Here is a 23,240-nt window from a genome sequence, read left to right as displayed (position 1 = left end):
GACTGTCTTTATTTTTTAAAAACACTGAAATAGTTTCATTAAATTTATTTTAAAAATCATAAAACATTTCTTACAAAAGAGCATTACATTCTGCACACTACTCTGAACAGAAGTCAGGAACATATGGACTATTGTTACTTTCCTCTTTGTCCCGCCCACCAAAGATTTACAGACCACACAAAGCAAGGTGCTCACAATAAGTACATGGCAGGAATTGCTTATAAACCAACAACAATGAGCAACAAGTAAAATTCACTCAGTCTGCTGCTGTTTTAAAATTTCAATATTAGTTTTTGCACACCTTCCTCCCCAAACTTGTTTTTAAGGAACTAGAACATTATATCTGGTGAAGAGCAAAGATTTCATTACACTCCAAATGCAGAACACCTATGAAACAGACGAATGTTGGCTTTCTAAACAGAAGCAGATTTTTTTTTTTTTTGGTCTTTTTCCTTTTTATCGGTACCAGGGATCAAACTCACGACTACCTACTTGCAAGGCAGGCACTTATGCCACTGAGCTAAATCCCCAGCCCCAACAGAAGCAGGTTAAAAAAAAATAGATGCAGGACTCCTTCAGTCTTAGAACTTACTTAGAAAAACTTTAGCATACTGCTTCACCCTATAAAAGAGAAAAAAAATCTTGCGTTAGAGTCTTTCAACATCTGCATACCGCTCCACATTGCTCTGCAGCAAATGCTATGCACTCTATACCTGGTCCTGTGTTCCTAAAATAGTAATGATCCAACCTTTAGATTCTTCTAAAGGTTCATCAGTTTTCATAGAAGCTCCCGATTCATGATGGATTTGCTTAATCCACTGACCACTTTTGCCAATAATCCAGCCAAATCTTTGGGAATAGTTACTTGTGTAGTAACAATAGGTTCACCAAGATTACCATATGAGACACGATCCCCTGCATAGAAATAATCATATCCAGAGGCACCCTGGGATTCATATGCCATCTGCCATTCTGATGGGATTGATATGTGTATTGCAGAGTCCCAAGTTTCATCAGTACTGAAACCATCCATGCCGTTATAGCAGTCTTCAGGTCTTCCTTTGATCATAGGCCATTAGATCTTCTCCTCTAGGTGGTGGTGGTAGAGGAAGAGGAAGATTCTGAGCTCCGCTACCAGCCCAGATACTTTGACCAGGAGGAGGTGGCGGTGGTCCCCCATGCGGGCTTATATCATCATAATCTCTTCTAGACAGAGACATGGAATACCCACCCCAACCAGGAGACATTCTGTCAAAACAACCTCTTCCCTGCATGGGAAATCCTACAGGCCATCCATGCAGTCATCAAACATCATGATAAAACCACCATAATCATACATTTATCATAAAAATTGGGATCATAAGGTTGTGCTTGTCTTTAAATGGGAGACTCAAATATAAGGTCAAGGATTATCTTTATGCACTCTACAGTTCTATCAGATTTTCCTCCAATAAGAGTGACTCTGGCAGTGGAGTCAAGAAAGCATTCTTGGAAAAGCTTGATTGTTGCCTGAGTGTTCTCTTGAAGTTCTTTGATTTTAGCACCTTTGGCCCCAATAATTTCTTCTGCCAGACTGATGAATTAGCCATCTCAACTCACAGTCAAAGTTACTTCCTTTATAGTGTTGGTAATTTAAGCATTCCACAGCATCAGATTTGAGTGGGAGCTGGCTGTTTGCAGTGGGTAATCACAACTGCAGGCCCTCTTCCAAGGTAGAGATGGTTTTCTTTAGAATTTCTTCAATTGCTTCAATATCAGCACTGATAATCTGCACTCAGGGCCACTGTTGTCTGGGACTGAAACACTGGCATTGTAGTCTGTATGGAGAACCTTAATGTTCTTGCCTCACTTTCTGATCATTGCCCCAGGATTCATCCTCTGAAGCAGAACTTGTAATTCAACCATCTCATCAGTGTTTCTAGATCTTTTAAATTCGCGTTCCTCTTTCATATCTTATGCAGGATATTTACTGTATTCACCATTGGTTTTAGTGTTGAGGAGGTTCCCTTCAGCTTCTCAGTTTCCATTTTCTCTTATTAAGTGGGCAAACCAATCTATGCCCCACAAACAAGTGGGATCAGATAGGACATTGAGCAGAAAAGCGGAGAATAATCATGGTTTGTTTCTTTTTCTTAACAGATTTTAAGATTTTATTCTTGTGTTAAATTTCTAGAATCTTGACTATATCCCAGGTTGTAGACTTTTAAAAATCTTATTTAATGGGAGTTGTATATACATCACTTATCTGTATGTCAAATTCTTTTTCTTTATCAGAGACTTTTCTGCTAATATATGTGAACACTTTATATCATTTGTGATATCTACTGCATTAGCATTGACTCCAGTCACTCTTATCTTATTCTTTGTCTCATGTATCATCTGGTGGATTGATTTCTCATGGTCCCTTACTATTTTTGAGAAATCTTTCTTTTCATGATTGCTAACTGCAAGCCTGTCTTCTATACCGGAGATCTTGTTCTCATACTGGCTTAATCTGATGTGAATACTTTCAATGGAATTTTTATTCTCCTGTATATCTGCTTCAATATGCCTTATGGATTCCATTGCTTTCCTATGATGAGTATTCCTGGTTTCCATAATTTTCTTAAACTCGTCTTTTTTTTTTTTGGTCTGTATCTGCTCTAGTGTCACTAAGCCTGGTCTTTATTTTGGACATGAACTCTGTAGTTATCTGAGAAATTATTTCTGATTTGATTTTTTGCAGAGCCTCATTCACTTACTTTATTGTTGCCCCTTCAGAGAGGCCAGATGGGAGGCTTTTGGATTGTCCCACCTCACTGCTTCCTGGGTTTGCCTTTGGTGAACTGGATGTCTAGTGTTGCATGTTGTTCTTTAAGTGTCTTATTCTTTTCTTTTAGTTTAATTCCTTGGGTAGTTCTTATAAATTGTCTATGCTATGTGGGTTGCTTTATTGCTAGTATTTATGTAATGACTTCTTCTCTGAGGTATATTCAGATATAGCTGGTTTTTGAGTTTTGAGTCTTTTAAAAGACCCTAGTTCTTAAATTTACTGGAGATAAGAAATTAATGCAAAAGAGACTAAGATAACAATCCAAAGAATTAATGAATCAAAGAGTTGGTTCTTTGAAAGAATAAATAAAATTGATAATCCCCTAGGCAACCTTATTAAAAAAGGGAAGAAAAAGCTCAAATTCATGCAATAAAGAATGAAAAAAGTGAAATCACTACAGAATCTGTGGAAATACAGAAGATCATCAATACCTATTTCGAAAAGCTCTACTCATAGGTTTGATAACACAGAAGAAATAGACAGATTCCTAGAAACATATGAAGTACCAAAGCTAAGTCAAAAAGATGTAATGCTGCTGAATAACCCAATTTCTATTAATGAAATTGAAAATGTAATTAAGTCCTTACCTACAAAGAAGAGCCCAGGCCCAGACGGATTTACTGAGGAATTCTACAAGAAATACAAAGAAGACTTAATGCTGACACTCCTCAAATTCTTCAATGAAATTGAAAGGGAAGCAATCCTTCCTAAGTCATTCCTGGAAGCAAATATTACTCTAGTACCAAAACCTGAGAAAGACACAACTAAAAAAGAGAACTACAAACGGGGAGTGGTGGCTCACGCCTGTAATTCCAGCACTCTGGAGACTGAGGCAGGAGGATCTTTGTGAGTTCCAGACCAACATAGGCTACAAAAGTGAGCTCAAGGCCAGCCTGAAATGTACAGTGAGACCTGTCTCAAAAAGACAAAAAAAAAAAAAAAAAAAAAAAAAAGAACACAGGCCAATCTACCTAACAAACACACATGCAAAAATCCTCAATAAAATATTAGCAAATAGGATGCAGCAAATCATCAAGAAGATTATACACCATCACCAAGTGGGATTCATCCCAGGCATGCAGGGATGGCTCAACATATGTAAATCAATAAATGTAATCCATCATATCAATAAAACCAAAAGTAAGAATCACATGATCATTTCTATAGATGTAGAAAAAACTTTTCATAAGGTTCAACACTCATTTATGATAAGAACCTTACAGAAAATTGGAATAGATGGTCTTTACCTCAGTATAATAAAGGTCATCTATGACAAACCAATAGCCAGTATCATAATAAATGGCCAAAAACTGAAGGCCTTCATCTTAAAATCAGGCATAAGACAAGGATGTCCCTTATCACTGCTCCTATTTAATACATTACTAGAAATACTAGCCAGAGCAATTAGATGGGAGAGAAATAAAATGTGTAAAGATGTGAAAAGAACAAGTTAAATTATCATTATTTGTGGGTGACATGATTCTCTACAGAGAAGACCCCCAAAACTCCATTGAAAGACTCCTAGATATAATAAATAAATTCAGCAATGTAGCTGAATACAAAATGAATACTCAAAAATCAATAGTATTTGTATTCACTAACAACAAAACCACAGAGAGAGAAATAAGAGAAGCCACACCCTTCACACTAGCAACCAAAAAAAAAAAAGAGAAGTATTTAGGACTTATTCTCATGAAAGAAGTGAAAGATCTATATAGGGAAAATTATAATACACTGACAAAAGAAATTTAAGAGGATCTCAGAAAATGGAAAGGCATCCCTTACTCATGGACAGGAAGAACAATTATTGTGAAAATGGGCCATTCTCTCAAAACTTTTATACAGATTCAACGCAATCACAATAAAAAAAATACCAACAACATACCTCATAGATCTAGAGAAATCACTCCTAAAATTCATCTGGAACCAGAAGAGACTTAGAATAGCAAAGACAATTCTAAGCAGCAAAGGCAAGGCAGGAGGCATCACAGTCCCTGACTTGAAGTTATACTACAAAGAAACTGTAGTAAAATCAACATGGTATTGGAATAAAAACAGAGCTGAAGATCAATGGAATAGATTAGAAGATACAACCACAAATACAAATGCAATCACCTTATCTTTGATAAAGGGGACAAACATGTTCACTGGATGAACAATAGTCTCTTTAAGAAATGGTGCTGGAAAAACTGGCTCTCCATATGCCAAAAACTAAAACTAGTCCCATACCTATCACCATGTACTAAATTAGAATCTAAATGGATCAAAGATATGAATATTAAAACAGAAACACTAAATATATTGGAAGACAAAATGTGTAAAAATCTTGAAGACCTAGGGGTAGGCAGAGAATTCATGAACAGGAATCAAACTGCATGGGAAACACTTCCCAGATTCAACAACTGGGATCACATCTTATTAAAAAGTTTCTGTACGTCAAAAGAAATCTCTAGCATAGTGAAAAGAAATCCTACCACCTGGGAAACAATCTTAGTGAACTGTCCCTCAGACAAAGGACTTCTGTCTAAAACATATAAAGAATTACAAAAAATCAGACCCCCAAAATTCAAAGATCTAATCCAAAAATTGGCATCTGAGATGAATACACAATTCTCAGATGAAGAAATACAAATGGTAAATAAATACATGAAAAAATGTTCATCATCATCACTCATTAGAGAAATGCAAATTAAAACTACACTGAGATTCCATCTCACTTCAGAAAGAATGGCCAGGATCAAGAAAACCACCAACAACAAATGCTGGAGAGGCTGTGGGGAAAAAGAAACTCTCCTGCACTGTTGGTGGGAGTGTAGACTGGTGCAACCACTGTGGAGGTCAGTCTGGAGACTTCTCAAAAAGCTTGGAAGTCCCATTTGTTCCAGCTACTCCACTTCTAGGCATATTCCCAGAATAACTGAAAATATCATACCACAGTGATATATGTGCACTCATGTTTAGAGCAGCAAAATTTGTAATAGCCTGAAGTTGCAAACAACCTAAGTGTCCACCAACTGAGGAATGGATAAAAAAGCTGTGGTATTTTTATACAATGGAGTACTACTCAGCTATAAAGAATGATAACATTGAGATATTTATAAATAAATGGGCGTAGTTTGAGACCATACTCATAAGTGGAATAAATCAAATTCACATGTTTAAATACAGAATAGTTTCCCTTGTTTAAGAAATGGTAAAAATACACAAAAGTATGTAGTAATCATGATTCCCCATTATACTGCTTTGAAGCTTTTTATAATGTTTTCATTCATTAATTGGAATGGTTTTACTCTGGGTTGTTGGATTTTATTATCTGTGATGGTATGCTATTTTGATGAAAGCAAGACATTATAATAGCTAGTGATGGTTTAATATCATCTTGTTTTGAAGTCCCACCAAGCTTTTGTTCTTCTGTCTCCATCGGTTTTATCATGTTGTATCTTATTAGATCTTATTACATGTGATTGTATAAAACAAAAATTTTATAGACAAGGAGATAATATAGAAACCATTGTTTGTTTTATGTTAGTTGGTTCTGAATACCCTGTAATGCTTTCATTCTCTTGAATGGTTTTACACTGTCTTGTTACATTTGATACTATAGTATATGAAAGTATACTCAAATATTTCAAGGAAAGGACACCGGGGCAACTATGGTTATGTCGGATTGTCTTGTGGTGAAACACTATGTTGCTTAAATTGTTCTGTTCTGACCTGTGTTGTTATGTCCTCTTTTATCTTAATCTTTTTTTTTAAAAGTTTAAAAAAATATATGGGGAAGAAGGTAGCTATCTACAAACCAAGGATCCTTGGGCACATTCTTTGCTCATAATTCTCACAAGGAAACAAATCGACCAGCATCTCAGTTTTGAGCTTCTAATCTCTGTAACCTTGAGATGATAAATTTGTGTTGTTAAAATCACCCAGTTTGCATTACTTTGTTATGGGGACACCAGCACACTAATATAATGTCTTCAATGAATTATTTTTCATCATCATAATGGCAGTTTAGGAATGAACAGATAAAAGCTACATTTAGTAAGAAGTTCTGGTAGGTAGTTTACATATATTACCTAATATGTTTCATTCTTTTAATGATAAAGTTTCCATACATGGTTAGAAATCAGGTATGCCCGATTCAAATCTTAGATTCTTGCTTATTGTACTATACCTCTCTGAAGTCCAGTTTTCTCATCTTTATAGAGTGGTAAACACAAGGGTCTGTGAAAGTTTTTAACAGTAATCAACTCTATCAGTATTAATTATATTTATTGTTCAGAATAGGAAAGAAAAAGGACTGATAGTTGTCTTTTGTTTAGATCTATAATGTTCCACAAGTCTGGGGGCCAGTGGCAGGTTTTTGGAAGGTGACTGGATCATGATGACCTTAGACTAGTCAGTGAATCAGTCCATGAGTCAGTTCATAGCTAACTGTGATGTTCAGAGTTAGGTGCTGGTTGGAAAGTGCTGTTACTGGAAGGGTGTATTCTTGTCCTTAGTTCCTTTCTTTCTGTCTATGCTGATTGTCCACCATGGTGTGAGCAGTTTTCCTCTACCATGTCATCTGATACGCCATTTCCGCCTTGGAGTCAGCTGACTGTGAACTAAACCCAGTGAAACTGTAAGTCATATTAAACTTTCCATCCTTTAGTTGCTACTGTTGGTTAGTTACAGTAACAGGAAAGCTTACTACAGAAAATCTTACTACATATTTTTCTTATGTAGCCTAGTTTTGATTCTCTAAATAATCTCATTGAGGATTTTATAATCATTCCATCTTAAAGAACTAAAGCCAGAAAGTTGAATAAAATGTGTCCTAGATTACAAAGTCAGAAAGTAGGAGAGACAGAACTCAAATGAAAATTTGGGTGCCACCTTCATTGTCTCTCAGTTACATGTTTAGCAAGGGCATTTGCACATAGAATGTGAAAGAGATCCAGAGAGACTCCAAAGAACCAGCTACCCCATTGCCTTAGATCACCTCGAAGCAGGCTGCTGCTGGTTTGTGAAGGTTTCACTGGGCTAATGAGCATTAGTCCTAGGTATTCAGGTGCTCAGCATAGCTTACGTGGATCAGAAGCTTCTATATCAGGTCAAAGTGAAATTACTGGTCCCTCCCCAGACTTCTTGAGTCAGAGTCTGCATTAACAAGATTCTGTACGTTGTTTGGATGTTCAATAAAGCTTGAGAAACAAACTGATCAACTTAGTCCTTAGGTGGATAGTGAGCTAAATTAATATATACAGAAACATTCATCTGGTAACCTGTTTCTCTCTCTCTCTCTCTCTCTCTCTCTCTCTCTCTCTCTCTCTCTCTCTCTCTGACTTTACCTGTCACTGTCTCTCTCTGTCTCTCACTGTTTCTCTCTCCCTCTCCCCCTCTCCTTTCAATTTATCATTGGTCTCTGTGGTTTCCTGTTTTCAGTGCATCTATCCCTGGTATTTTTAATTTTCTCTTACCTAATTCCTTTATTGACTTTCTGGGATATCTCTGCATTGTCTCTTTTAAAGGTCCCTTTTATGAGTACCCTGTGCCCTGTAGCCATTTATGTTCATCCACTCTCATGGTTATTCTGTCCTGTTACATGATGTATTTCTTGGAATGTTGTTAAGTATCATGAGTGATTTGTGATCTTCCTTTTGTGCATTGCTTACCATATATATGAAGGTTTTCATATCAAACTGAGCAGATATTCCTCTTTAATGGAACTTCTTCTCTGGAGAAATAACACAAGCTTCACTATGAGGAAATTTTTAAATAAATTTTTACCAACTCCATTGATATCGATGTCTTTCAGTTCTCTCTTTTTAAATTTTTTTCTAGCTCAGGATGTGGAATGTGGTAATTGAGCTATGACAAGTTCTCAAATGATTTATTATTGCAAATTATTGGACACTTATCTAACTCCTTTCTTGAACCATGAAATGGGATGATCCTTTTTCTTCAAGTGTTTCTTCCTGGTGGACATTTTTGATTGAATATTTCTAAGTGAATAGGATATTCCAGTACTCACATAACATTGTAAGTGCAGTACTGAGTTTCCACCACACCTCCAATATCTGTGGTTTATTAGTAGAATTAAATCAATGTATTTGATATCCCTGTAGTACAACCCTTTTCCAGTACATTTTTTTGCCTTATATATAATACGTGGTTGCATGTTCTGTCAATCTCTGGAACTGACAGAGAAAAGCAAGTTCTGTAGGCTCCATAGCTAGAACCTACAGAACAAGGCTTTATGAAGCTTTGGAAATATCTGAGAAAGGGATCAGATGTTTGCGAAAGATCTTACAGTTTTACTTGTATGCTCTTCTACAAAGCTTGTTTTCAGAAATTACATCTTGAAAATTCAGTCCAAATACAAAAGCAAACTCCTTTCTCCTTGAAACTGTGTAATGAAACCTGGCACAGTTTTCATCAAAGAAAAATATCAGAGGGAGGAACACAGAGAAATGTTGGATTTGTACAGAAAGAGTCTATTTTAGGAAGTACTGGTTCTAGGATCTTTGTACAGATATTTGATGTTCTGATCCTGGTGCCTGAACACAATTCTAAGCCTCTGACTTCCCTGAGTTTACCCCACACCCATCATTACATCCTTCCTTTCTGTCTCCCTCAGAATCTCTTCGGCCCGTGCTTCCATTCCTCCTATCTCTCCCTTTTCTGCTTTCTGTCACTGCTGCTTTCCACACTGTGGCATAGCTTAACGTTGCCCAGAATTTAAATAAAAGGAACAATATTAGGTTTTTTGCAAAACACACCTTTTTGTGAGCAAAAATTTCACATTTCTAACTAGGAATGTAGGTCCTATGAGGAAAACTGTGATGCTTTTGCCTGTGGTGGAATTATAAAATGTTATGAATTTGCTACAGGCAAAACTTGCTGTTCCTGCCAAGCCTAAATATCTATATTTTTTTCAAAGACCAATGTTCATGATATTTTTCTAGTAAAGAAATAACCTGGCAACTTTTGTTTATGGAAATATGGGAAACATTTTTTTTCTTAAGTGGCAAAAGCTTTTAAAAGACCTTTTTTCAAATGTTCTTATTTTTTTCCTGATATGTAAGACAATGGTGAGAATAGGTTCTGAGCACTGAAAACCTATTGCATGGTACTGTTTCTAGTGCTCTGCTCCGTTTGGAAGAATGATTTATATATTTTTCTATGTCTTTTCCTTACTTAGCTTACTGCTGTTTCATTTTTTTTTTGTTTTATAATCATGAAAAATATATTACCTGGTATAACAAGTTTAAGTATAGCTAAAGTATGGTCAGAGCTTTGGGGTGCTTTCTGTTAACCTTGACCTTTATGTTAGTCTAAGGGCATCCAAAAATACACAGCAGGAGTCTGGTTTGCTGAAACCCAAAAAGGCAAAAAGTTTTGCCTTTCAAAATATCCATTTAAAGATGGATTCAGTACAAACTCTAAAACATTTATTTAGCATAGATTTTACCTGAAATGTTATTTTATCTTTATATGTAATAAGGATAGTTTACTTGCCTACCCCAACACATATTTCTCTGCTTAGTATTTCATTCACTTAAATTTGAAATAAATTTACAATGCAAATACCTTTTGAAGATAAACTATGTCATTAATCACTATTATTTCTTGGGATGGCTCTGTGCAAGGGCATTTTAAAGTTTAATTCTCAACAATTTTCTGTGCTAGTTGTAATTATGCATCATATCCATTTCAAAGAAGTAAACTGAGTGGATAGCTAACTTGCTCTGAGTCATATTCAGACATAGAAGACTCAGATTCAAATACGGGGTTTCCTGTGCCAGTACCTGATGCCAGTGCACCTAAACGGTGACAAATTGTATCTGAAGTGCATCAACTTATATTCCAGATGTTTCTGGAATTCAGTTTTGTATAGAACAGAAAAGGCAAAAGAATGGAACACATACAGTACCAAAGGGAGGGGAAAAGTATAATCAAAAAGGAAAAGGTCCAGGATAGAAAGGTTTTCTGGTTTACATTGCTCACCAGCATTGATCCTTGGGCATGAGGCCAAGTACCACCTCTTATAAAGAACAAGTGACATTTAATTCCATGAATGGACAAATCACATGGAAAATTCAAACTCTAGAGAAATATTTAGCTACTCTATACTCCCTTTTGCTAGAATCTTTCACTTATATTCTTGCTTTCTAGAAGAACCAGAGATAATAAAAATATATTTATACTAAGAAGGTGTAAATCATGACAATGTGATGCCTGAAAAGCATAACAAGCGTACAACTGGGGAACTTTACAGTTTAAGCTGATTTCCAGAATGAGTTTTGTGCTACTTAGTACAAACCTGGTGATTCTGTTATTTTAAAAATTATATATAATTGAATTATAACTCATAATGAAAAACTTTTTATCAAAAAACACCTGCATATTATCTATTTATGTGCAAGATGAAATCTAGAATTTATTTTATTTGTTTTTTATCCCTGGAGCTGAAGTAGATGAATTCCAACTTTTGCCTTTACTTTTTGGCATTTACTTCTGTGTAGTGTTTCCTGCACTTCCCACCTCATGCTCAGCATTTCTAATTTTCTATCTCTGAGCAACAATGCTCACATTAAAGCTGCTATTTGACATCACCATTCTCTACCGATATTCTTGGAAGCTGTTTGAGCAATGTTTGTACAGCTGAACTCTGTGTTTTCCAATCAAGAGAGGGTAGGGAAAACACTAATGAGCTTTCCACGTAAGTTCAGAGAACATGAAACCTATGTAAGAATCGCATAATTTGAATTTCTACATTTTTTTTAATGCAAGTCCATTAGCCAGGCAAATGTATCTATTTCAATGCTATCAATGTCAGCAATATACTTCTCTTGCGTTTTGGATTCTATTTTCAAATATTTTGCCAGAGGTAATTAAGGCAGAGCTTTGTTTTAGAGACACTGGAGAGATAGGGCCAAAATTTTGCAGGATGTAATTGCCAGGCATAGAGCTCCCAGCTGAACTTATTTATAATGAAAAGTAACAGGTAAGCATCTTAGATGCTCCTGAGAAGGTTGCCTGCCACATAATCACTGGACAGAGCCCAGCCTAGCTTGCTCTCTGCCATGGGGGCTTTCAGATTTTCCCACTTTTGTGTGCTCTCTGATGTGTGACTCAGGACAAGCTCTAGGGTAAGGACAGATGATAGAGATTCACTCACTGTTGTGGTTTTAGGGAACCCATCATGAGAGGCAATAATTTGAAGTAAAGTTAAATATCAGCATTGTTTCTGACAAAACTAGATTGAATATGTCAACTGCTTCCTAATACTACGAGCATCCTTAACCTAGAGCAGAATGTGATTTATGAAAATGGCAGCCCTGGACAGCCTCATGGAGGGGCAGGCTCTCCCCAAGGGAGAGGCAAAGAAGTGGAGGGTGGTGAGGCTCAGACCCCCAATGCCTTCTTGAAACTTATCAACCAGACCGTTTTCTCCTTTCTGTGGAGGTGGAGTGGTCAAGAAAGGAGAGAAAAACAAGGAATGTTGTTCTACCAGGCTCCTCTATAGGGAGACGGAGGGGAAGGTTATAGCACCCAGCACAGGGCTTATTACGATGAAAAGCATCTTCTAACTTTACTCTGAAGTTAAACTTCATAGTGTGGTACAGCCCACAACATCCCTTAGAACTTTTTTATACCCGGTCCCTCATGTTTTCTCCTATCTCCAGCTCTAAACATACCAAACTGCTTACTATGCTAAGATCATCTCTGTTTCCCTGGCTGGCGGTAAACTTTCTGTGTCTTCCCTTCCTCAGTGTTTCTTCTAAGTCTTTCCACCTTATTCTTGGTAGCATTTGAGTTGGAAGCTCTGAGTTTTCCTCTCCTCTGGCATAGCATCTCTCCTACACGGGGTAATCCTTAGTTCATGTGGCAAGCACTGTTAATTGTCTCTTCTTCTTACTCATTGTTTTAGTAGAACTTATCAAGACACAGCTAGAAGACTTCCCTTCCACACTGTATTCTCTTACATGTGACTAACCCACTTCTGGCTAACCCACAGAAATATGGAAATTTCTAACACAGTTGTTTTAAAGGTGGCGGAGGGAAATTTGGCTGTCATACTTTTCTTTGCCTTTAACCCTTCTGTTTTTTTTTTTTTTTTTTTTTTTCTGGACTCTGAATGTAATGAGTGGTTTTAGTTATTCCATTTTGTGACCATGACGTATGAAGGTCACAGCTAAAAAGATGTGAAGTCAAAAGATGAAAGACCCCAGATAAGATGCTATCATTAAGCCATGGAACCAATAGTAGGCTGACTTATTTTCATGTTTCTTTTAAGTGAGACAAATAAATTCCCTGCTCTTAAAACCATTGGTAATTGGATTTCTGTTACATGCAGCCAAATGCACTTTTGACCAATAATGTACCCATCACTGTGCTTTGATTCTTTGTTTTAATACGAGTTGATGAGCAAATTGAGATAAAAGGATTGTAGTTTATTTATTTGTTTTCTTGGCACGAAGCCTGCTTCTAATACACAGTAGGAACTGTGTGTGAATTTATAAGATGTTAGAGTTACTTACAAAAGCTTGTTTTCTCTATGTCAATAATCATTATTATGATTATTACTAATATTTTAATTCTATCTATAACACTCATAACTATTTGCTCAGTATAATTCAGTATAATAACATAAGAATTTAAAATCATAGGTTGATTTTTCATGTGTAATCTGTATTACTAACTTCATAGTTTTATATGAATTTAAGAGGGTGAATGCTGGCAGAGATCACAATAAATAAGAAAAAGACAAGATTGGGCTTTTATCCCAGAAAATTACTTTCTATTTTCAATTTGATGGGTTTAGATGTTTTGAAAGTAACTTTTAATAAATGTAATTTTTAACTTTATTTAAGATATTAATAACAGAGCATCACCATCAATAAAAAATGAAGTGAGCTTTTTTAATTAATAGTTTGAGTTACACATACACATGATACACAATCTTGAGTCACTTTTAAGGCTTATTTTTCTTTGATGAACATCAGCAAATTCGTTCTTTTAGAGATCTTTATGTTAAATGCATGCAATTATCCTTGCATTTCTCATTAGAGAATGTTGTGCTACCATTCTTGAAAAATGTTTGGCTATATTTTTAAGAAATCTGTTTAAGTCATTGTAGATTCTTTACCAGATGCCTGGATGTGGGATATATCAGGTGAGGAGTAGTCTTCCATAAACACATTTTAATGAATCCATTTTTTCTATATAGACTCCAAATTACCAAACAAAACATTATATTTTTCTAATGCTTACTTGATGACTTCACCCAAACATGCCATAGTCCATAAAAACATTATATATTAATACAATAATCTGAAATACTCTATTAATCTTAAAATTATAAAATTTTTTACAGAAGCATTTGAAACAAAATTCTTTTACCCAAAAGAACTAAAATATCTCCCCCCATAAGGAATGATGATGATGCACATTTTAGTTAATATTACTTTCTTTTGGCTGATGTGGTGGATTATATTTTATCCACCCAATAGATACTAATGGGTTAGGGCAAGAAAAATCAGAGTAGTATTGCTTGTGTGCACATGTGGAATATATGCCAAAATGCATACTCAACACTCTTTGTTACATGATGTATCAATAAAGATCATTAGAAATAGCTATTATCTTGAAGATTGGAAGATGTCTTAGTCTGTTTTCCATTCCTTTAAGAAATACAGTAATATCTTCATTCACAAACTTGATTTTTTCTTCAACTCTGGTCACAAAACAAGTTGGATGAGAACTGTATAAAATTCAGTGATTAGTTTCAGTGTTGACCTTATGGGGAGATTGGGCAATTTGTAAAGAATTGAAGTTAATTTGGCTCACTGGTTTGGAGGATGGGTAAATTCAAGAACACAGAGTGAGAATGTGTTCAGCATCTGATGAGGGTGTTCTTGTTGTATTGTGACATGGTGCAAAGCTATCACATGGCTGGACAGGCAGGCTGCTAGCTCAAGACTCTTCTTATAAAGCCACCAATACAGTTAAGGGGTGGTCCCACTCTCATGATTTATCATCTGGCACTACTTAGCTCCTAAAGGCCCCATCACCAAACACTATGAACATATAAATTTGAGGATTGAGTTTCAACACATGAACTCAAGGGAATATATTCAAACCACAGAAGAAGTAACATTGGATGATTACAAGTTTGCATTTGAAAATCCATGAGCTCCTCATTCTACAGTGAATGAGAAAAACAATTATTTTTAAATGAAAAATTATGCCACCAATGAAACAGATTTCCCTTGTTAGTCTCCCTAGCCCTCACAAAGAGTAATAGAGCACTCAAATTCATCCATGTCAGAGTGCTAGCAGTTCCTGTGTTTCTCCAGAAGGCCACTCACAAGTCTCATGCAGTTCCTGCCTGTGTTTCTCCAGGCAGCTCCTGCCTTTGTGAAGAGGGCCTAGGGGCCACAGCACTGTTGCTTTGGAGCTCCTTCAGGAGCTGGCTTCTCCGCTCTCCATAGATCTCTCACTTATCTTTCTAGCGCATTTTGAAATCTCCAAATTCCTTCTTTATTTTTGTGTGCCTTCAGGGTGGCTTATGATGTCTTAATAAGCATTTTTATCTAGTCACCATTGTGACTGCTTTTGCAGTGCAGTGGTGGGAGGGGAGTCTTGTAAATAAAGTGATTATTCCCTCAAAATCAAAGCAGGCAGGATTTAGCCTCCCTTCTGTGGGTCTGCTGCTTCCTGAGAGGCATCCCCCTAGCTGAAATCTGCATCTCTGAGAACACTTCCTTGCACGTGCATGTGGGAGGGGTCAAATTGCACAACCTGTTTACTTGAGTGGGCTGACATTGTTGGGATGCTGGTGGGTGGAATCACAGCTGCTGTTTGGAAGCTGCCTCAGCAGGGAAGAAATTGCAACTAAACAGCAAGGAACAAACTGTACCAAAGGGGGAAAAGTACTACAATCAACAAATCTAGTCAGCAGCAGAAATGCTAGCCACTGAATCTGGCTTATGTTACTGACCACTGGCCTTATTTGGGAGAGTGTCCAGGGATAGTACAGCCTGGGAAATTTCCTTTAATTTCTGCTGCAGCAAACTTTCATATGGTAACAGGTAAAAGGGGTTGCAGAGAGCACATATTTATGGTGTTTCTGCCCCCTAAACAAAGGCACTGTCACTCCCATGCACAGCAATAGCGTTATGAACCTGACAGGGCTCAGTGGCCACAAAACTGAAACGTGGAAGCTACACTGTAAGAGATCAGCATATTTCTTCTCGCTTCATTTTAGAGCTGGGGAAATAATCCTCAGTGTCAGCAATGATCACTGAGAAGAGGGTGGTGATGTGTCATTGAGTGTTAGGCACATAATTGAGTTTGGGTTTTAATTACTAAGATAGGTCATAGGGCAGGGACATAACTGTCAATGCAGGCCCCCCATCTCCATTGAATTCTGCCATTTTTGGCAAACACTGTGTCCAGTAGAAAGGCTCCTGCTGAGTTATTAATCATGTTTGTCAGGCAAGCTACAATAATCTGCTGCCCGGATACAAAGCCAAGTACAAAGCTGTTGGCAGGGTGTGATGATAAAATGCTTGATATCTCTCACTCTCAGTTTCTGCCCATGCTTAGCTTTTTCATCTTCAATTAATTAAAGGGGTTAAAATGGAAGGCAGTGGTTTCAGGGCTGCCACATGCTCTTAGTTGTCAAGTTCTTGATCATAAGAAAATGGTCAACATGAAGGATGTGGAGTGTCTGGATGTGGCTGCTAGAGAAACAACCACCCCAGGATGCTGAACATATAAACTTTCACTGTGGCCAAATGCTCCAGTGTTATCCCTGTGATCTGCATCTTTTTTCCTTTTTTTTTTTTTTTTTTTTTTTTGCAAGGAAGTCTCTGCTATTCCATTACACTCTGTTTTCTGTTAAGTTGGAAGAGAAGAATAACTATTTACCCACTGGGCATGGGTGAGGTTTCGGGGAAAAAGAAACCTATCTACATAGTTTGTGGGAATGTAAACTAGTATAACCACGATGGAGATCAGTATGGAGCCTCCTCAGAAAACTGAAACTAGAAATTCCATTTGATCCAGCTATTCCTCTTCTAGAGTTAAAGCCATCATATTGAGGTGATCCATGCATACCCATGTTTACTGCAGCACAATTCATAACAGCTAAATCTTAGAAGTAGTTTTTAATGTCCATCAGCAGATGGATGGATAAAGAAAATGTGGCAATATGCATAATGGAGTTCTACTCTGTCATAAAGCATAAATTAGGAAAATGGCTATACTTGAGACCATATTGTTAAGCAAACTAAATCAGACATGTGAGCTCAAATATCACATGGGTTCTATTACATGAGAAACCCAAAGTAAAATAAAGAGTGAAATAAGTAAAAAGATAGACCTTTCTCAAAGAGAAAGAGGAGCAAAAGATACAAAGAAGGGGTTGGAAGGGAAAGGAATGAAGATGTGCCATACACAAGTACCAACTCCACAGAAGTCATGTAAACACTACGCACTGCAAACATGTACGAATAACAAAAATGACCTGAAAATAATCAGATTAAATGGTTGTGTTAAAAAAGTCATTACACACTCAAAGCATTCACTTTATTTAGTTTTCTCTAGCTTCTTCGTCATTTAGCATTCAACAGCACAGAATCAGTTTTTAAAAGTATGTTTTTGAGAAATGTTTCTGATACAAGAAGCATTTTGCCTTGTGAACCATGAGGCCATTTCACAGGAATTAGTTTATTTCTGGTCAGAGTAAAAGTACCTCTCAAAATGGGGATTTAGCTCAGCGGCATAAGCACCTGCCTTGCAAGCAGGCGATCGTGAGTTCGATCCCTGGTAACAATAAAAAAAAAAAAAGCTTAAAAAAATACTCAGAGCTCTGGAAAATTTAATGGATTGCCATTAGTCAGTCTTTTGTACTGCAGAACTTGTAGCAGTTTACTCTAAGTCACACTACAATCTAGTACATATAGGAACTTTGAACACACCATGAGTGCCAGGAAACATGAGTCTGTTATGTCTGACATGAAAAGAAAAGGCTTTTAAGAATGGAACTAGGGCAGCATCTAGCCTGGATGGTCCTGTTAACATATACAGGTATGACAACGTTTTGTCTAATCTTTGATTTTCTGCTTATTTCTAATCAGGACTACCCTGAATCTTATACCTATAACATGTCAGTAAATACTCGTTTTATTTTAAACATTAGAGTTGATTTCTTTGGGATATAAACCAAAATTGGCTTGTCAAAGATTCTAAGTAGTTATAAGAAGTTGAAGTCTCTGCTACAGACAAACCTAGCACACCAGTTATTGTTTTCCTTAAGGCTCCATTTGTTTTTAAGAGAGTAAGTCTACCTGAGCTTTCTTGGTAGGCATATTGATGAGAATGCTTACTGCTTATTCGTGCTTTCCTTAAGTCTTGAAATGCAACTAGAAAGGGCCAAGAATGCCCATTCCATCCTCAAATTCTTGATTTAGTAATGAATTTATAAATTAGGGTAATATTTAGAATATGTGCAATGCACAGATAATGCATATTTATGCTCATTATAGAGGCAACAGGGCATAGTGAAACCTAGATTCTGTGTCCATCTCTTCATTGGGTGGAGTCTGGTTTCTAGAACATACATGAAATCTATTGATTGATGATTTTTTAATTGTATTCAGTGCCAGACGAAGACATTAGGAAGAGGTGTCCAAGATCAGCCTTGTATAGATTCTTTTGTTAGTAACTGTGGTGATACCTTTCCAAAGGACACAGACAGATACACACACACACACACACACACACACACACACACACACACACAGTCGTAGTTTGTGTAGCTGGCAGTACGTTGTTCTCTGGGGACAAGCTGGATGGCCGAGCATCTTAGCTAAGTGTTGGTGCACAAGGCTCAGTTTAGCCAATCTCAATGTGTGTGTGCATAAAGCACTAGTTCTGCTTTAGCTTTGTACGTTTACTTTCCCAAATTTAATTGTGTGGGCAACCACAGAATAAAACTTCTTTTTTCTCCTTCTGCTGGGACATGACAACAAGTAACACTCGTATTTACAACTAACAAAACCACAGAAGTGTGTCCCCAAACAAATTTAAGAGGATCTGACCTGTGACTTACATGTGTTTCATTTAATCTTGGGTCAGAGTTAATATAAATTAATGACATTTCAAGTTTTAAAAGTCTGAAATACTTATCTTTTGATATAAAATGTTTTATTTAAAAATTTTTCACTTCCCTGTAATTCTGTGATAAGTACATATGTAGATCATGCACACTATACATGAATAGTGTGTTCAAAACCACCTACAGAAGATATTTAAATTTTAAAAATTATTGCAAGAAAAGACACCATTGCCACTGATCTTCTTCAAAACATGGCAAGAATCTCAGTTTATAAGTTTCCACCACTCTTTCACTTCCAACACACTTATCTATCCCACCATTCTTGCCATTTTCTGAAGCAGTTCTGGAAGTCCTCTTTCTGAATGTCTTTAGTTGCACTATAGCAGCTGCTTTGATGACTTGAATTGATTTAAAACACTTATAGCAATTTCTGTCAAATAAAAACACTGTAGTTTATCTTCATTCACTTCATTAACTGAATTAGCATAGTGGAATTTCTGGCTATTCCCAAAGGTCAAAGTGACCGAGAAAGGTAAATGTTTTGAAATAATTCCAAATAGCGAGAACACTAGAGCAGCACAACTAAAGTCATGTGGAAGGAGGACTTCCAGAGCTGCTTCAGACTATGGTGAGAACAGTGGGATCAGTATATTTGAAGCAAGTGGGAGTATTTTGAAGGGATTAATGACAATGTGTCTTTTACTGTAATAAAATATTTATCTAAACAGATGCTACGCTTTTTAATCAGCCCTTTGAAGTCAATGTCATGTGGCACTGAAAATAATAAAAAGCACAGTTCAGAAATTATATAATAATGTTATGTATTAAAACATATAATTTTAACTATTTTTTAAAAGTAGTTATTAATATATTAAGAATTTTAATATAGAGCAGGAAATATACAGAATAGAAATATTTCAATATTTGTGGTCTTAAAATTGGACACAATTCCTTAGTTCACACTTTTTTATTTGATTTACAGGAAAGAAGAAAAAACATACTGCAATAATCTCAGTTTGTTGGTTTCTTATCACAACTGGAAGGTTTGTGCTGAGTTCAGAATCAATAGGGACAGCCACTTTATAATTTGTGACTGCATTTGAGTTGTCTACGTCTACACTTAATTAGAACCAGACTGCTGGACTTCTTCAGCTGAAAATTATTATCCCTTCTTCTCTTTCCCAACAAAGTTTAACCAACTTTTACCCACAACTTTAGTCCTTTTGTGAAGAACTCCATTTCAGTACACAGATTTGCCCCTAATGGATTCATTTCTTTATGAAATAAACAATGGCAATGCCTCAAGTAATATTTTAGACAGTTCTTATAAGTTTGGCTGATATATGATTCAATTCGTGTGTTTATATTAAACTTAGGCTACATGTTTTATTTCAATGCCACAGAGCACTTTCTCTCCAGGACATAATTTCTTGGCAAATGGAAAAATCAATAAAACATCTGGTCACGATTATTTTTCTTTCCTCTGTAGAATTATTGTCCAATTAGTCACTTAGTGACTGTATTTTAAATAATTGAAGACTAGTTTTTTTATTGATTGCTCAGTTTTGTGCACTAAGAAACGCTACAGAAATCACCAAATAGTAGTGTTTCATCATTAAGCAATTTTGGTTTAATATTTTAAATTAAAATACTGTGCTTTCTGAATTACTTTTACTAGCATTTTTATTATTTAATGAAGATGCAAACCAGAGTAGAACTGTAGTTTGTGTACAAGTCTGCAGCCAGGTAATTCTCCAATTAACAACAACTGTAAAAAAAGAAAGAAAGAAAAAAAGCAAAGCCAACAGTGAATCATCCTCGGCAAACATGAGGACATTACAGATTCCTACTGAGACAAAGAAAATTCTAAATATAGATGTACCCCAACTGAGCAGCTGCACCAGAGAGGAGAGAGAGACAATGCATGAGTGAAAAGCAAATAGGGACGGGCTCCTCTTTGGCCAAGTCTAGGAAAACATAGACAAGTGTGTCCTTCTCCATGGTCAAGATGTGTCTCACTCAATCCTTTTACAAATACTTCTCAGGTGATTATAGCAAATTGTGGAGAATATTGTCATGGAATATGCAAACCATGTGTTTTAAGACTGACTACAAAGTCGAGATTCTTTGTAAGATTTTCATTTTACACTATGAATTTTCAGTACAACTGGCACTTCCACTTCTCATGAATTCAGAACAGATGGAATTTGGAAACTGATTGTGACTGTTATTAAACTCAGCTTGATGAACAATTTTTCAAAGTCTCCTATCAAGATGCTGCTAGCTTCTGATGATTTTTTTTTTTTTTTTTTTTTTTGATGGATGACTTCTCTTGGGAAAAACTAGAGAAAACCATGAAGGTCTGCTTTGTTAAGTAAAATGTATCTTCACCAAATGAATTTGATCTCTGTCATTGTTTGTGTCTAGGTGTCCCCCCAAAACCTTATGCAACCATTGGAACAGGCATCTAGCGTTTGTGATTGATTTATGACCCAGTGCTGGGATTATGAATGTGAGTGCTGCACTTACCCTGGGTCAGGCAGCCTGCATACACTATAAGGGAGGGAAAGAAGCTACATCTCTTTCCTCTGTTGTCCTCTGACATGTGCCACTCTGAGCCAGCTGAGTATGGACTGAAGCATCCACAAGCTGAGCTAAATAAACCTTTCCTGCCTTAATTTTTGGCACTGGGTATTTTATTTTAGCAATGACAGAAAAGTAACTAAGAAATCACTTATTAAAATAACGATGAACATCAAAATGTGTCCTAAAATGCCACAAAACAATGGCAATGTTATTGCTGCTATTTGTATGTTTCCTAAGTATATGAAACTAAACAGATATTGACCATTTTGCTCTGATAAATATGGTACCCTTGACTGTCTGCTTAAGCCTTGGGATAGTGGCTCCCTTTTGGCCACAAAATGTTGGCTAGTCATATCTCACCAGTAAAAACCAATAGAATTTCTGCATTGCATGAAAATATAGCTCACCATAAAACTACAAATTGTACTTTGTAGCTTCCTTTGCACCAGGTGTGCTGAAGTCTGGTTTATTATTCTTTACTGTCAATTGATAATGAGAAGTGAGGTGCAAAAAATGAAAATATTTTCTTCTAAATGTTGAAACTCAACTGAAGATTTTCCCAAGGTCCTGTGACTGGTCATTCATTCACAGTTCCTTTTAAATGTATCAATTATTTGATGAATTGATATAACTCATTGTTCAATCTGCTTGGTGAAGTTCAGAAGTGAATCTTATTGGACTAGTATGTATGTGTTATTCTTTCATAAAAGTACATACTGTCTTGGGGGTCTGGATGAGCTTCATGGTAAAATCATTTTTTCAGGTCTGAAAACAACCTGAGAATATTCACCGTAAACATTTCATCTTAAGATAATTAACAGCACATTCAGTTATCCCTCAGTATTGATAAAAGATTGATTCTAAGATTTCTTTCCCACAGTGGACACCAAAATTTGCAGATGTTCACATCTTTATATAAAATTACTTACTACTTGCATACAAATTATGATCATATTCCTGTACACTTTAAATCTTCTCTAGAACTGCTTTTATTAACTAATGCAATGTAAGCATTATCTAAATAGTTGATAAACTGAATTGTTCAGTAATAATGATTTTACAACTTTGTATATGTTCAGTACAGATTAATTTTTTGAATATTTGCAATCAATGGTTGATTAAATCCATGGATGCAGAAACTGCTGGGTATATTTGTATAACTAACTTCAGACCTCATTTTCATTTGCAGTATTTGATATAGACTGAAAAGACATAATTCTCATACACCAAAAATTAACAAGATTTCATAGCCTTTAAAACCTACAATAAAACAGACTAACTTCGCAGTGAACTTTAGAACTAGGTCTCCTGCCTCACAGAACATTTCTCATCCTATAGATGTATTGTCCATGTCGAAGCCAGAAAAGCAATCTTTGGCCCTTAGCTCAAAGACCAGATTACAGGCTATCTACTTAGGTATCCTCAGGCTGTGGATATCCAAAGTTTAATATCCAAAGTGCTAAAGAAAAATTTCAAAAATTCCAGACTGAGATATGGGATTTTCTGCAAGCTTTTTCTTGATCCCTAGAAAAAGACCAGAATATTTCTGTCATATGTTTCAGGCCATAGAAAAATGCATCCATCCTCTGAATCATCTTTGAAGCCTTTTTAGTAGCTTGTATGGTATTCTTCATTAATTCATCAAATATTTGCGACATGAATAATATATGTCTGTTCCATGCTTTTACTTTTTCCTTCAGGTCATTCCATGTAGAAGATTTGCTAAGACAT

General features: G+C 36.2%; 1 pseudogene; it reads right to left on the bottom strand.

The window, feature by feature from the left end:
* Positions 1-647: 647 nt before the first annotated feature.
* On the bottom strand, positions 648-2,565 carry LOC100713944 (heterogeneous nuclear ribonucleoprotein K-like; annotated as a pseudogene).
* Positions 2,566-23,240: the final 20,675 nt, after the last annotated feature.

This window comes from Cavia porcellus, unplaced genomic scaffold (assembly GCF_034190915.1).
Source record: "Cavia porcellus strain 051 isolate PalLab524CR breed Dunkin Hartley unplaced genomic scaffold, mCavPor4.1 scaffold_31, whole genome shotgun sequence".
In the NCBI taxonomy this organism is placed as follows: domain Eukaryota; kingdom Metazoa; phylum Chordata; class Mammalia; order Rodentia; family Caviidae; genus Cavia; species Cavia porcellus.
Note: the sequence above shows the minus strand (reverse complement) of the source record. Positions and strands in the feature narration are given on the sequence as shown.